The sequence below is a fragment of the Tupaia chinensis genome, unplaced genomic scaffold (assembly GCF_000334495.1).
Source record: "Tupaia chinensis unplaced genomic scaffold, TupChi_1.0 Scaffold000066_1, whole genome shotgun sequence".
Classification (NCBI taxonomy): domain Eukaryota; kingdom Metazoa; phylum Chordata; class Mammalia; order Scandentia; family Tupaiidae; genus Tupaia; species Tupaia belangeri.
The window spans coordinates 9,180,983-9,195,714 of NW_006159525.1; the positions used below are offsets into that span (position 1 = coordinate 9,180,983).

General features: G+C 39.7%; 1 long non-coding RNA gene across 1 annotated transcript in view; it reads left to right on the plus strand.

Annotated features, from left to right (window-relative positions):
- LOC102483837 (uncharacterized) overlaps positions 1 to 4,526 on the plus strand; it is an 87,741-nt gene extending 83,215 nt beyond the window's left edge. The window contains exon 5 of the long non-coding RNA XR_333574.1: positions 4,191 to 4,526. This is a non-coding gene — a long non-coding RNA (uncharacterized LOC102483837). The remainder of the gene's footprint in view (positions 1 to 4,190) is intronic.
- The last annotated feature ends 10,206 nt before the right edge of the window (positions 4,527 to 14,732 follow it).

The following is a 14,732-nucleotide window of genomic DNA, read 5'->3' on the forward strand; positions in this document are numbered from 1 at the left end:
GAGCTTCGGACTATCTTACACCATACATAAAATTTACTTGAGATGGAATCATAAACCTAAACATAAAAGCTAGAGATATTGATATAAGGCATCTAGAAGAAGACATAGGAAAATATCTTTATTACTTTGCAGTAAGTTGTTTTTAAATAGATCACAAAAGTACTAGTACTACTCAGCCATAAAAAAATAAGACCCTGGCTTTTGATGGAAAGTGGATGAACGTGGAAGATTTACTGCTGAGGAAAACCAGCCAGGTTATGAAAGAGAGACATTGTATGTCTCCACTTAATATATACTGATTGTCCATACTCTGGCTGAAACTGAAAGAGAAAATAGAAACACGGGAAATGGTTATAGATACTGGCTACAGTGTGGGAAGAGGGTGGGAGAAGGAGGAGAGTGTGAGGAAAGGCATTAAGGAGAAAAATAAAGAGGCAAAACATTTATGGGACACAGAAATCGATTATTATCAGTTGATGATAATGTGTATCGTATCCTCAGCTGGTGAAAAATGTATTCATGTTGGAAAATTACAAGCTAAGTGATGTATAGTGATTGAATGTATAAAAGAAATTAAAATAAAATAATGAAAGCAATCTATAAACTAGTCTTAATCAAAATGTAACATTGTTGGGCCAGCCTCTAGCCTAGTCAGCCAGACCTAATGTGGCTGTGATTCAAAGCCCAGCAGCTTGAAAAACGTAAGGAGAGTGTGTGAATGTGTGCTCTGAATCTTGGTAAGACAGAAATGGAGAAGGGATTGCCATGTGATCACACCCCATTGAGGGGAGTACTTCTTCCCTCTTCCTTCTGTCTCTCTGTCTCTCTCTGGCAAGTTTAAGTGCCCTCTTGAACTTAAAAAGAAAATAAATTAAAACTGCTCATTAATAAAAGGCACCAAAGGAAAATGAAAAGAACCCACAGCCTGAGAGAAAATATTCTGTGTGTGTGTGTGTGTGCAAAAAACAGTTGCAGACTATGTCATAAATTCATCTCACATACTGGAAAACTCCTATCAGCTAAAAAACAGATCAGAGTCCCAAAAGGAAACATGACAAAAGAAATAAACTTAAAGTTCACAGAAAGGGGCATGCAAATGGCTATTAACTATTGCATTAGATATTCAGTGTCATCTATCAGGAAGAAACAACAACAAAAAACCTTTAAAATACCACTTTTATCCTAACAGTTTGCAGAAAATTTTTATTTATATTTTTATTTCTTTACCTTTTTTTTCTAATTGCCAGAGAGTTTTGCACTTTCCAGAAAGAAAGAAAGTGAGGGATAGAGAGAGAGAAAGTGAGAGACAGAGAGAAAGTGAGAGGCAAAGTGCTGCCCAGTGGGCTGTGGTAATGTCGCAATCCGTTTTTCCCTCCATTTCTCCGTCCTGTCAGGATTTGGGGCATGCTTGCACATGAGCCCAGTGTGTTTTTCTTTCTTTCTTTCTTTCTTTCTCTCTCTCTCTCTCTCTCTCTCTCTCTCTCTCTCTCTCTCTCTCTCTCTCTCTCTCTCTCTCTCTCTCTCTCTCTCTCTCTCTCTCTCTCTCTCTCTCTCTCTCTCTCTCTCTCTCTCTCTCTCTCTCTCTCTCTCTCTCTCTCTCTCTCTCTCTCTCTCTCTCTCTCTCTCTCTCTCTCTCTCTCTCTCTCTCTCTCTCTCTCTCTCTCTCTCTCTCTCTCTCTCTCTCTCTCTCTCTCTCTCTCTCTCTCTCTCTCTCTCTCTCTCTCTCTCTCTCTCTCTCTCTCTCTCTCTCTCTCTCTCTCTCTCTCTCTCTCTCTCTCTCTCTCTCTCTCTCTCTCTCTCTCTCTCTCTCTCTCTCTCTCTCTCTCTCTCTCTCTCTCTCTCTCTCTCTCTCTCTCTCTCTCTCTCTCTCTCTCTCTCTCTCTCTCTCTCTCTCTCTCTCTCTCTCTCTCTCTCTCTCTCTCTCTCTCTCTCTCTCTCTCTCTCTCTCTCTCTCTCTCTCTCTCTCTCTCTCTCTCTCTCTCTCTCTCTCTCTCTCTCTCTCTCTCTCTCTCTCTCTTTCTTTCTTTCTTTCTTTTTTAAGAATTATTTTACTTAACTTCATTCATTTTAATTCGACCAGAGAAAGACAGAGAGAGAGAAAGGGAAAGTGAGAAAGGAAGCCGCCTGGTCTGGGACTCAAATTGCAATCGGCCATGTGGGAGTCCAGCGCCCTTAACCTCCACACCACCTGCCGGCCCCTCCATTGTGTTTTTCAAGCCACTGAGACCAGGGTTCAAGCCAGGATTTGAGCCATGTAGGATTGGACTCCACAGGATTGGATTGCACAGCACTTACCCCCATGCTATGGGGCCAGCCCCCAATTTTTATTTTTTGACATTAACACGTGTTGACAGAATAGCATGAAATAGGCACTATTATTCATTACGAGTGGGAGTATAATTTCAAGAAAATTGGCACCCTTATGAAATAGCTATAGAACTTTCAAATCTACACATTGTTTTAATATGTCAGGAGTTGCTTACGCTGTTTACCCTTCCAGTCTCAGAAACGTGACAGGATGTAGGTACCTGCAGGGAGGACTGGATTTCACAACATTTCTGGCACCGAAGCCTGACAGTGTGAAAAAGCACTAGGTAGTAGAATACAAGAGTGGAAAGTTCGTAGTGCAGCGACTTAGTATTCCTTATTGGAACTCAGAGGCCACACGCCCACCTCAGTTGGAATCCTGGCCCAGGTGGCTTGGAAAACATGCCAGGTGCATGTGCATGCATGCCCCACCTCCTGACAGGATGCAGGAAAGGAGAGAAAGGTACAGCAACATAACCATGCCCTACCAGGGGCTGCTCTCTCTCTCCCCAACCCCTCTCTTTCTGACAAGTGCATGCATGCTCTGGCAATTAAAACAAAAACAAAAACAATACAGGTGGAATGTTTATGGTGAGACTCAACTGGACAGAGTTCCTTTCTGCCTAAAACTTGGCCATTGTGGTTGGGATTACAAAGCAAACAGCGTGGAGCCCAAAGTGACTATGAGGATGAAAGTCAAAAGGTCAGTGTGTGGAAGAGCCAAAAGCGATGAGACAGTGTCCCTGCGGAAAGGCCTGTACTGTCTGCCAGTGGATTCTTTTCAAAGAAGAGTCTAAAATATAAGTAAATAGATACGGCTCTTCTGAATGCTTAAGTGTCTACCCATATAGGATTATTTAAATATGTGATAACATATAACTATGTTAAAATAATTATAACTTAAAATAATTATATTGCCTTTTATTTTTTCAGATCTGTTGCCATCGGGCACATTCACTCACCAGAGAGAGAGAAAGAGAGAGAGAGAGTAAGAAATCACCTTCCAGGGACCGACCATCTATGTGCATGCGTGCCCAAGATCCCTAGAGGAGAACGGAGAGAAGGGATTGTGGTGTGGCCATCCCCCCTGGGGGGGTGATTTCTTGCTTTCTGTTTCTCTCTCTTTCTGGTGAGCCCACACGCCCTATAGCAAAAACCTCTCAAAATAAATAAATAAATAAATAAAAGAAAAGTAAAGAAAAAGCAATCACCCTCTATATGGGATGGACACACGGCCATCCTTTCTCCTCTTTTCCTCTTGGGATTTTAGGCACACATGCACATACACCTGGCATGATTTTTAAGCCACTCGGTGTGGGACTCAATGCTGAAGTCGGCCATGTGGGATTCAGCTGCCTTCACTTCCACGCCATTGCTGACCCCAGTACTGTTTTTAATGGCTGATAGGGCATAATGTCTATGATATAATACTTAAAACAGAGCTGTGTGCATACGGGGCTACCACTTGTGATACACACACTTAAACAGAAGCCTCAATATAGTTTACACCGATGTACACACATGTAATTATACACATACCCCGAGCAACTCACTCCACACAGAATGCTGGCCAAATATCACATGAGTACTCACATGTAAACACACAGACTTTTTTTGTATGTTTAGAAAATTTCTGAAAAGATTCTCAAGAGACTGTCAAAACAAGAATCAAGAAAGATTTTTCTTTTGGGTAAGCATTTTCATTATTATGAACATTTTAAAACCAGACAACATTGGAAGTTTGAAAGGAGGCCAAGTCATTACAATGCTAAGAAAAAAAATTAACAATGACTTCTTTTATAAAATGAGTCCCTTCTGAGCTTTCCTCCTTGATTAAACAAATGGTCTTTCCTGCTTACTGAATCGATACCTTTGTTTATTAGTCTCTTGCTTATTTTAGTGTCTCTGAAATGGCCAGTACAAAGCAAAGCATTTGGAAAGTAAAACTAGGACGTGTGAAAGATGCAACATTTCCTGAACCAATGCAGATGATGCTCAAGTTCGCAGCAGAGTTTCAGTTCTGGAGGAAGGAAAGTAGACATGGACGATGCAACTGCCAGCGTTTAATAACAAAACAGCAGGTCTGGGAAGCAGGTGCCGTGGTAACACACTGTTCAGCCATGCTGGATCCAAACTGACGACTGCAGGTCCCATTTCCAGGTAGACCTGTATCCAGGATGCAGGCACACATGATCCCAACTGTCTGGGAAAATTGTATCTAGGAGGTATGAAAGTCTTTTGAGAGTGCTTGTCTCTTGCTTTTCCCTCTCTCTGTGTGTCATGAAAGAATTAAACTTTTAAAATGTAAAACAATTCATTCGTCAAAAGATAGAGTAGTCCTCTAGACAAAGCCTTAAATGTTTATCAGTCAAATCTACTCATATGCTGGTCTATCTTGGAGAGTAAGATGAATAGTAAAAGGTCCGGTCCTGCCAGCAGATGGCGTCGTGGTTAAGGCACTGGATCCCACATGGTGCACTGCACTTTGCATTTCAAGTTCCAGATGCAGTCGCTTGAAAAATACATTGTGTGTGTGTGTGTGTGTGTGTGTGTGTGTGTGTGTGTGCCCAAAACCCTAAGGGGAAGGAGAAATGGAAGCGAGGGATTGTGATGTGACCACGCTTGGCCATCTCCTGGGGGAGCGATTTCTCACTTTCCCTCTCTCTATGTCTCTCTCTAGTGAGAACACACAACCTATAGCAAAAACAAACAAAAACCAAGTGGTTTTGTGTTTTTACACAATTAAGGAGTAAAAACTAATCCAAAGAGGAAAAAAATGTTTGTTTTAAAAATGAATGTATAATTATGACTATAATTCTAAATTTTAATTAAAGATAAATACAACCAGTATATAGTTTTTTTTCCTTTTTTTACTTTTTTTTAAATAGAGGGTCATTTCTTTTTTTAATAATTATTTATTTTATTTATTCATTCATTTATTTTTTTAATTTGACCAGAGAGAGACAGAGGGTGAGAGTGAGAGAGAGAGGGAAGTGAGAGAGCAAGCCACCAGGTCCAGGACTTGAACCTTGGTTGGCCATGTGGGAGTGTCCAGCACCTTAACCACCACGCCACCTGCTGGTCCCTTGCAATTTCTTACTAAAGACTGTTTGTGGGCACTTCATCAATGCCTACATTGCCTTGGTAGCTCTCCCATCCCTGATTCTTCTCGGTCAGGCTGAAGGGCGATCTCATTTTATGGCAAACACTATGCAACTGAAATCAGGGAGTTGAATGGTAAATATGGAAACAGGGCCAACATTTGGCGTGGTGGTTAAGGCACTGGACTCCCACACGGTTAACCACAGTTCGAATCCCTGACCTGGTGGCTCGAAAATCAGTCCTGGTGTATGTGCGTGCCTGCCCAAAATCCTGAGAGGAGACTGGAGGAGAAGGGATTGACTATAATTCTAAATTTTAATTAAAGATAAATACAACCAGTATATAGTTTTTTTTCCTTTTTTTCCTTTTTTTTTAATAGAGGGTCATTTCTTTTTTTAATAATTATTTATTTTATTTATTCATTCATTTATTTTTTTAATTTGACCAGAGAGAGACAGAGGGTGAGAGTGAGAGAGAGAGGGAAGTGAGAAAGCAAGCCACCAGATTCAGGACTCGAACCCTGGTTGGCCATGTGGGAGTATCCAGCGCCTTAACCACCATGCCACCTGCTGGTCCCTTTTTTTACTTTTTTTTGGAGAGGTTTTTGCTATAGGGTGCATGCACTCGCCAGAAAGACAAAGAGAGACAGAGAGACAGAAAGTGAGAAATCACCCCCCAGGGGGGATGGCCACACTGCAATCCCTTCCCAGCCATTCTGCTCTCGGGATCTTGGGCACATACGCACACGCGCCCAGCATGAGTTTAAGCCACCAGGTCGGGTACTCGAACCACAGTCGACTACATGGGAGTTCAGTGACATAGCCATTACGCTAACTGCTGGCCCCACAACTTTTATATAGTTTTCAAACCAAGTCACACTCAACCTTTTGTCTTTATAAGAAATTAAATTGCCAAATACAAGATAAGATATTCAACTAAATTTGAATTTCACATAAATAATGAAAAAAGTTAGGGATCAGCAGATGGCATAATGGTTACATTGTTGGACTCCTACGTAGCTAACCACAGATAAAGTCCCAGATGTGGTTGATTAAAACTCAGACCAGGTATGTATGCATGCATGTATGGAGGAGAAGGGTTGTGGGATGGCCACCCCCACAGGGAGTGTGATTTCTTGCTTTCTGTCTCTCTGCTTCTCTCTGTCTCTCTGGTGACTGCACATGCCCTATTGCAAAAATCTCTTAAAAAAAAGAGTTTAGTCTAAGTATGTCCCATGTATATGTGTTAATGCAATATTTGCAAGGGTCATACTTATTCTAAAAATATTTTTGTTGTTTACCTGACATTTCCATTTAAGTGAATGTCGGGTACTTACACTTGCTAAATCTAGTAACACTGACACAATAATAGGCTAGTTTCCATTTTAATTGGATTTTGTTTGTATTATTTTTTTAGCAACAATTATCTTAGGAAAATGAGAACTTTCTAAATGATATTAAAAGCTGGAAGGAAGTATCATCAGCTTTATATCTTTATATGTACATTTATTTTTTTATATTGCCCAAAGTTTCTGTATTACACTTAAATTCAGAAAAACAGTTCTTCAAAGCAAAACAGCAAAACAATATGATAGACTAGCCAGAAGCCTAGAGCCCAAAGGGATTTAGTCCAATTATAAAGGCAACATGTCTTAAAAAAAAAAAAAAAGAAAAGAAAAAAAAGCTGCTAGTTGAATGATGGGGAAGAAAAAAACTAACACAAGTTGTTTTTCACTTTATAGCATTTTTGTTATGGTTTCCAGGAGTATTTTTGTCTGGGCTCTGAAGCTTATAAAATGTGTTTGTACTTTCACACCCGGATAAAGTGAGAAGCAGAAGTGAACAGGTTGATGAAGGGTGACGCTGAAGATGAGTCTAGGTATTTAGGAGGACAAAATTTGTATAGATTAGTATATTTTCAAATATATTTGAGAATCATAAAAACATTAGAAGCAAAATGATATTAAATACACAGTAGATACTTGATGTTTTTAACTGTTAAGCCCTATTCGTAAATGTATTTACTATTAACCATTTCGAAATGAACCATCATTCCTCAAGGATAATAGTGTTTATAACAGAAAAAAGATGCTGACTAATGGCTGTCTGATGAACCATCGATAGATGAATGCATTGCATCAAATGAGGTGTGGGCTGCTTCAGTGCTTATATACCGGAGCTAGTCAACAGCAGCTTTGTGTTTTATATAACAGGAGTTACAGGATCTCAGCTCAGCAGAGTGAGTGAATGCTGCAGGTTTTCACAGTGACGAATTGCTAAGATGTGCGCCATTAGAGATCCTTTTTCTTCATATTTCCCAGATGGAATTGAATATTGAGCAACAGTGCCACAGTTACACTCACAGAACACAATAAAATCTCCATGGGAAAGTTCCACACTATTTGAAGTCACGCTATCTGGAAGTCTCCCTAAAGCCTGCCTTTGTGCCGTTCCTCCCTCGGTCTCTCCCAGGTCACACAACACCAGCTTTGCTCAGTTGTTGGTGTTGTTGGTGTTGCTGAATGGTTGGTGTGTCAGGCTAAGAGTCACAGCGACACACGGTTCATTTTTATAAACTTACTTGGTTTGCATTTTCCCTGCTAGAGCTATTTATTCTGTCACTACCATCAAGGATTACGTGGATGCCCATGGCTGGTGTCATACGACTGGTCCTTTAGAGACCTGCAGAATTAAAGTGGAGAAGCCTGTACCTGATGATGTGTGCGAACTCCAGAATAACAGGTTTCAAGCTTTCATTACTATTACCAGCTTTGCACAATTGACTGTTCCATTAACGTAAAGCTGATTCCAATTATTTGAGGAACCAGAGATGGTAGGTAGAAAGATAGATTTAAATTATATTTTAGTAAGTGATCATAATGTCAGAAATCTTCTAGAAAATGAAAATATATTTTCCTGCATCTTAATTTAAGTAATGACTACATAATAGATAGAATGGGAAAATTTTCATGTTGATACCACTATAAAGTCTTTTAATCATTTATCTATTGAATTTTTCTCCTTTAAAACATCCTAGTAGGGAACTAGCAGTTAGCGTAATGGCTATGTCTCTGGACTCCCACGTAGTCGACCGCAGTTCGCGTCCCAGACTCGGTGGCTTAAACTCACGCCGGGCGCGTGTGCGTGCGTGCCCAAGATCCCGACAGGAGAATAGAGGAGAAGGGATTGCAGCGTGACCATCCCCCCTGGGGGGTGATTTATCGCTTTCTGTCTCTATGTCTCTCTCTGTCTGTCTGGTGAGCACATGCGCCCTATAGCGAAAACCTCTCAAAAAAAAACCAAAAAACAAAAAACATCATAGTAGAGGAATAATCTGCAACTACATTCTATTGGTATCACTGCTTTTTTTTTTTTTTTTTGGCTGAATATTTTTTATTGCCCCTTAAACACATATTTTAAGGCTAGCATTTAGAATAAATTTGTTGTTTAGACCTGATAGTTCTTCGGATGGTATTTACCACTTTAAAAATTTCATCTACAGAAATAAAATTCCCCAAATTATCATTTACCAAGACTTTCTTACCATGTGTTAGTCTCAGCCCTTCTAATCCAAGCATCACCAGTAATAAATGTTTCTCCTTTGGAAAAGCTTTGAGGAATCAAGCTGTGCCCAATGAGAGGCTAGAAGTAGCCAATGCAGTGATCTCTCTTACGTCAGGCCATGTCCCTTCACAAGGATGTTTCTGAGTTGGTCCAAAATGAAAACAATGGCCAGACATTCCCACACAAGAACAAGTAGGTACCAAGGGCAGAAACCGCAACCATGCTTGTTTAAAGAATGCATATTGGATCCATAAAATAGATGCAAAAGCTTTTCCTTATTGATTCCACTGTAAAGCCTGAGTTGACACTGTTGAAAGGGAAGGAGAGGGATTAAACACAAGGCGATGTTGGATCTCATCTCCTTGGTAGCATTATTTTAAACAATACCTATAATCTGTGATCAAGACAGGTAAAATCTCAGTTCTGCTTTTTTCTTAGGTGCTCAGAATTAGTTTTGCAGTGAGATGTATCACCTCCACGTGGGGGAATTAATGATGCATGAAGGACTTAATAATAGTCACAGAGTATCCAGTCCTCCCGAGGATACCATGTTGACATGAAAGCTGCTTTATTTTGAAAATCTGTTGCACCATGTGAAATGACTGTGCCTTGGGTGTTTTTTTCTGTCACTTTAATCTATCACATAAATTAGTTTTTCAGACACCTTAAGTTAGTACAAAAATAGAGCTGTCTCATCATGAAGGAGAGCTGACTTTTAGATGACCCTGGATCCCAAGAAGGAACTGAAAGGGGTATACCAGTGGAGTCCACGAACAGCAGCTCTGGGAGAGTCACCGTATGATTGGTCTTTACAAAGTCTGTGCGAAGGACATAAGAATGTGCAGAGCAGGAAAAACGGTGATGAGGTGGTGACCACGTGAGCTGTTCCTGCAAGACATGACACACTTTCAGAGAGTAGAAAAGTGTCATCACATGGCTAGTAAATCAGGCTTCTTACCTGTTTCTGGTTGAAAATGACATCTGCTAAAAGCACCTGCTCCATCCTTTCTAACTTTTTACTGAAACAAAAAACCAAGACTTTACAACACTCAGAAATAGGATTGAGAGTGAATCAGTATCTGAAATCTTTAGGAAATTCATGGCCCAGTAAATGGCACCAAACTGAGGCATGCAATGAATGACCCCAGTATGAGAAGATGCTAGGAGGACAAACTTTTCTCAGGAAAGAAGGGAGAAATCTCATGCCCTGTCTGCTCATCTCAAAACCACCCCCTCGAAGTTTGCTATTTGAGGGAAATGAAACTGGTCCCACTTTTGCCTTAAAATCACCAACCTCCAGGAGTTCCTCATGGATGATTTCCTTCCTACTTCACCTTCCTAGTTACTTATTCTCTCACTGTCTCATAAAACAACTTCACAATTGTCTTCCACCCTCCATCCTGCCATCCCCTGTTCTGCTCATCGTCCAGTGTTGACCTTTCTCATGACCTCACAAGGAAAATTTAAAAATGGTGAGAAGACACCATCCACATGTTTCCACCATAAAACTGACAATCTATTCACTTACATGTCTGCATTTTCTTTGTCCCCTTGTACTGCAATGGGTGAAGTATTCACCATTGGACACTGGATCCTAGACTCTCTTAATGACCTGCCTTTGCAATTAGTCCTCCTCTTTCCTTCATTGTCAAATATCAATCATTATCTTTATAAAAAGATGCTATATAATTCTTTTTCGATTTTTGCCAGAGGACACATGCATTCACTGGAGAGAGACAGAGAGAAAAAAAGGGAAAACTCATCTCCCAAAGAAGATGGTCACACCTTGGCACAACCTGTTCTCTTTCATTCTGTTTTCAGGACTTGGGGCATGCACGCAAATATGGCTGGAGTGAGTTTCAAGGCACTAGGTCTGGGACTTGAATCTCAGTAAGTCACGTGAGAGTCCAGTGCCTTAACCACCATGCCACTTGCTGGCTTTTTAATGATTTTTACTTAAATACACAGATGTAGTGTCAACCAGGTAGTGAGGTGGTTAAGGCAGCTGGACTTCACATGGCTGAAAGTGCTGTTTGAATCCCAGACGTGGTAACTTGAAAAATATGCCAGACATGTGTGTGTGTGCCCAAAATCCCCAGAGAAGAATAGAGGAGAAAAGGGATTGTAGGATGGTCGTCTCCCCTGGGGTTGCTGTCTCACTTTCTCTCGCTCTCTACCTCTCTCCCTATCTATGTCTTTCTCTGGCGAGTGCAAATGCCTATCACAAATTTGTAAACACACACACATTTACATACACCCCAAGGTATCCCCCCCACACTCTTGATCCATGCACACTATCAAATTTTTATATGCTTACTTTAAAAAACAAATCTCGGCATATAGGATCTTTTGATAATGTCTGTGTCCACAGTTACCCTTTCATCCTCTCTTGATTGTACTCCAATCTACCTTTAGTTCTCACAGTTCCAGTGAAACTGATTTTGTTCACAGTAGTTCTGCATTGCTGAAGAAAATTATTAATTCTCATTACTTCCATTATCCAAATCTTCATTACTACGCACATAATGAAAAAGCCTCAAAATATGTTACAGTTTACAAATATGAAAGTATGTGAAATTTCACAGAACTAAGAGAAATTTATAAAATACTAAGGAATTTTAACAACACCATTCTCGAGAACTGGGAATGTAAGTAGAAATTAAAAATCAAAAATTAGTATTTAAATTTGAACATTGGCATTTATAAACTTGTGCATAAAATTTGTATAATGTGACATATACATTATTTCCAAATGTAGCAAGGGAGACAACAAGGCAGATAATTCCATTACTGCCCTCCAGAAAGTGTCATCCTTTTACGGCCCTGTTAAAAGCTCTGTTGAAACTTTTCCAGCAAGCAGCTAACTGAAGAAAGAAGGTCCTCCCCTCCTCACTTACAAATACCCCCTGCAATAACCTCAGTAATTGCTAAATCCTTAAATGCTTAACTTGACTTCTGTAAGTGCTTATACCACCCTCCCCTCCTAAGAATGGGATGCGGCTTTTGGCTTCTTACACCTCTCCCCTTCACTTTGGGGGTGTGAGGACTTTGAGAGACCTGAGTCTTCTCACAGCCTCTGGCTTTGAATAAGAGCACTGAAAAACTGGAGGACATAAACACATTGCAAATTGTTATGGGCACTAGGGATGAAGTGCGAGAAGAATGGGGGGGGGAAGAATGTAGGAAAAAAATTTGGGGAAAAATTAGAAGTAAGACTTTTGTGGGACACAGAAATGGTTTAGTGCTTGTTGATGATGATGTGTATAGCATTCTCAACTGTGCCGGTCTGATCTGAGGTGTTTACTATGCTGGGTAAAGTCTCTTTACAAACTAAATGATGTATGGCGATTGAATGTAAAAATACTACTACTAATAATAATAATGGTAATAATAAGACTCCTTTAATTGGCCTTAGGTGTGGCATCTCCTTTGCTCTCCCTGCATACATCATAACACAAATATACAAGAAACACTTACCAAAATCATCAATGTACTATTCAGCAAAGCACATTTTAATAAATAAGGAAAATTATAACTCAGTGTTTAATACTACTGAAAAAATTAAAAATAGCAACAGAGATATATTTTTAAAAAAATGTTTGAACTTGAAGAAATATACACTTAAAGATCTTGACTTGTAAGAATCAATACATTGGAAGCCAGAAGATATTTAACACAAATAATTATGAGAAAATACTTATCAAATGTGTAGATTCAACTAAATAATATTTAAAGAAAAAGGCATAGCGTTAGATGCATAACTGAAATAGAATAAAGTCTTAAAAAATAAATGAGACCTTGTCATTTGATAAAAAGTGAATAAATATAGAAGTTTAAGTCTAAGCAAAGTAAGTCAGGTTATGAAAGACCAACTCTGTACATTACCACTCAGAAAATATTGAATGTCTGCACTCTGTGACAAAAAATGGAAAGATCGGGAACCAGCAGTTAGCATAATGGCTATGTTGCTGGACTCCCATGTAGTCGACCGCGGTTCGTGTCCCGGACCCGGTGGCTTAAAACTCACGCTGGGTGCATGTGCATGCGTGCCCAAGATCCCGAGAGGAGAATGGAGGAGAAGGGATTGCAACATGACCATCCCCCCTGGGGGGCGATTTCTCACTTTCTCTCTCTCTGTCTCTCTCTGTCTGTCTGGCGAGCACAAGTGCCCTATAGCGAAAACCTCTCCAAAAAAAAAAAAAGAAAGGAAAGATCTGGTGATATGCTAATAAAGAGGGAAAGTGTAGACACCAGGGACTACACTGGACAAAAGTGGACAGCAGCAGGTGTGTGGGAGGGGCTCAGAGCAGAAGTACTTAACACATACAAGATAGTAAATTTCTCTGTTGAAAATTACGTGTATGGCAATATTCTGAATTTGTTTGTCACATACAACATGTATACCTTGAAAAGCTATATTATGAGCTATGGATATGTACAAAATTTATGTCTAAATAATAAATCATACAATAAGAATTTAAAATCAACAAGTTAGCACCAGGCAGTGGTCTGATGGTTGAGACAGGTTGATCCCACTTGAGGGATGACACATGGTGCAATTCCCAGATCTGGTGACTTGAAACACCTCAGGGTATGTGTGCATGCATCCCAGAAGGAAGGAGAGCTGGAGAAGGGATTGCTGTGTAATCCATCATGGGAGGTGATTTCTCATTTTCCTTCTCTCTCTGTCTCATTCTCTCCCTGTCTCCTTCCCTGTCTCTCTTTGGTGAGCATACATGCCCTCTGGGGAATTAAAATATGGATCTATCTATCTATCTATTTACCATAGGCAGATCTATCAGTGCTCTGGGTACCCAGCTCAAGAATTTAGAAAAAGAACAAATTAACCCAAAGAATGTAGACAGGAGAAAATATGAAGAATATAGATAAAAGTAGAAGCCACCAAAGTAGAAAATAGACAAAGAAAAGCAACAAAGGAAAAATACTGCATTGTATTTTATAAAATACTAATGTATCTGATAAATCTCTGACAAAGCTAATCTAAAATAGAGGGGAAAGGAAGGGCATAAAGAGGAAAAGAGGAAAGTATAGAGAAGAGGAGAGAAAATTATTGAGAGAAGGAGAACTTTACTAACTGAAAGTAAAAAGAAAAGATACTTCTATCTACCTATAGGTATTTTGTTATTTAAAATACCTGCATGTAATGTAAACAAACTATATCCCAATTAATTTCACAATTTGAGTAAAGTTTCCAGAAAAAAAGACAATATTAATTTTTAAAAAAGGGGAAACATGAAAAACATACACATGTAGCAGAAATGAATTCTGAAATTCAAAATAACCCACAAAACTGAGTAAATGGAATCCAGTAATGTATAAGATTAATAATACGTCATAAAATAAGTGGTGTTTTATATAAAATGCAAAACTACTTTAATATGTGAATGTTATTCTTTGTGTTAATCCAATAAAAAAGCAAAGCATTGTGGTAATTGAAAAGGTACAGAAAAGCTGGTTACATTCATCAGAAAATATGTTAACACACTGGGAATAAGGGACAATTAATGTCATAAATAATATCAAGGAGCTTCTTTAGAAAAAAATTATACTGGGACCAGCAGTTAGTGTAATGGCTATGTCACTGGACTCACACGTAGTCGACCGCGGTTTGCGTCCCGGACCTGGTGGCTTAAAACCCACGCTGGGCGCGTGTGCGTGCGTGCCCAAGATCACAAGAGGAGAATGGAGGAGGAGGGACTGCGGCATGACCATCCCCCCTGGGGGGGTGATTTCTCACTT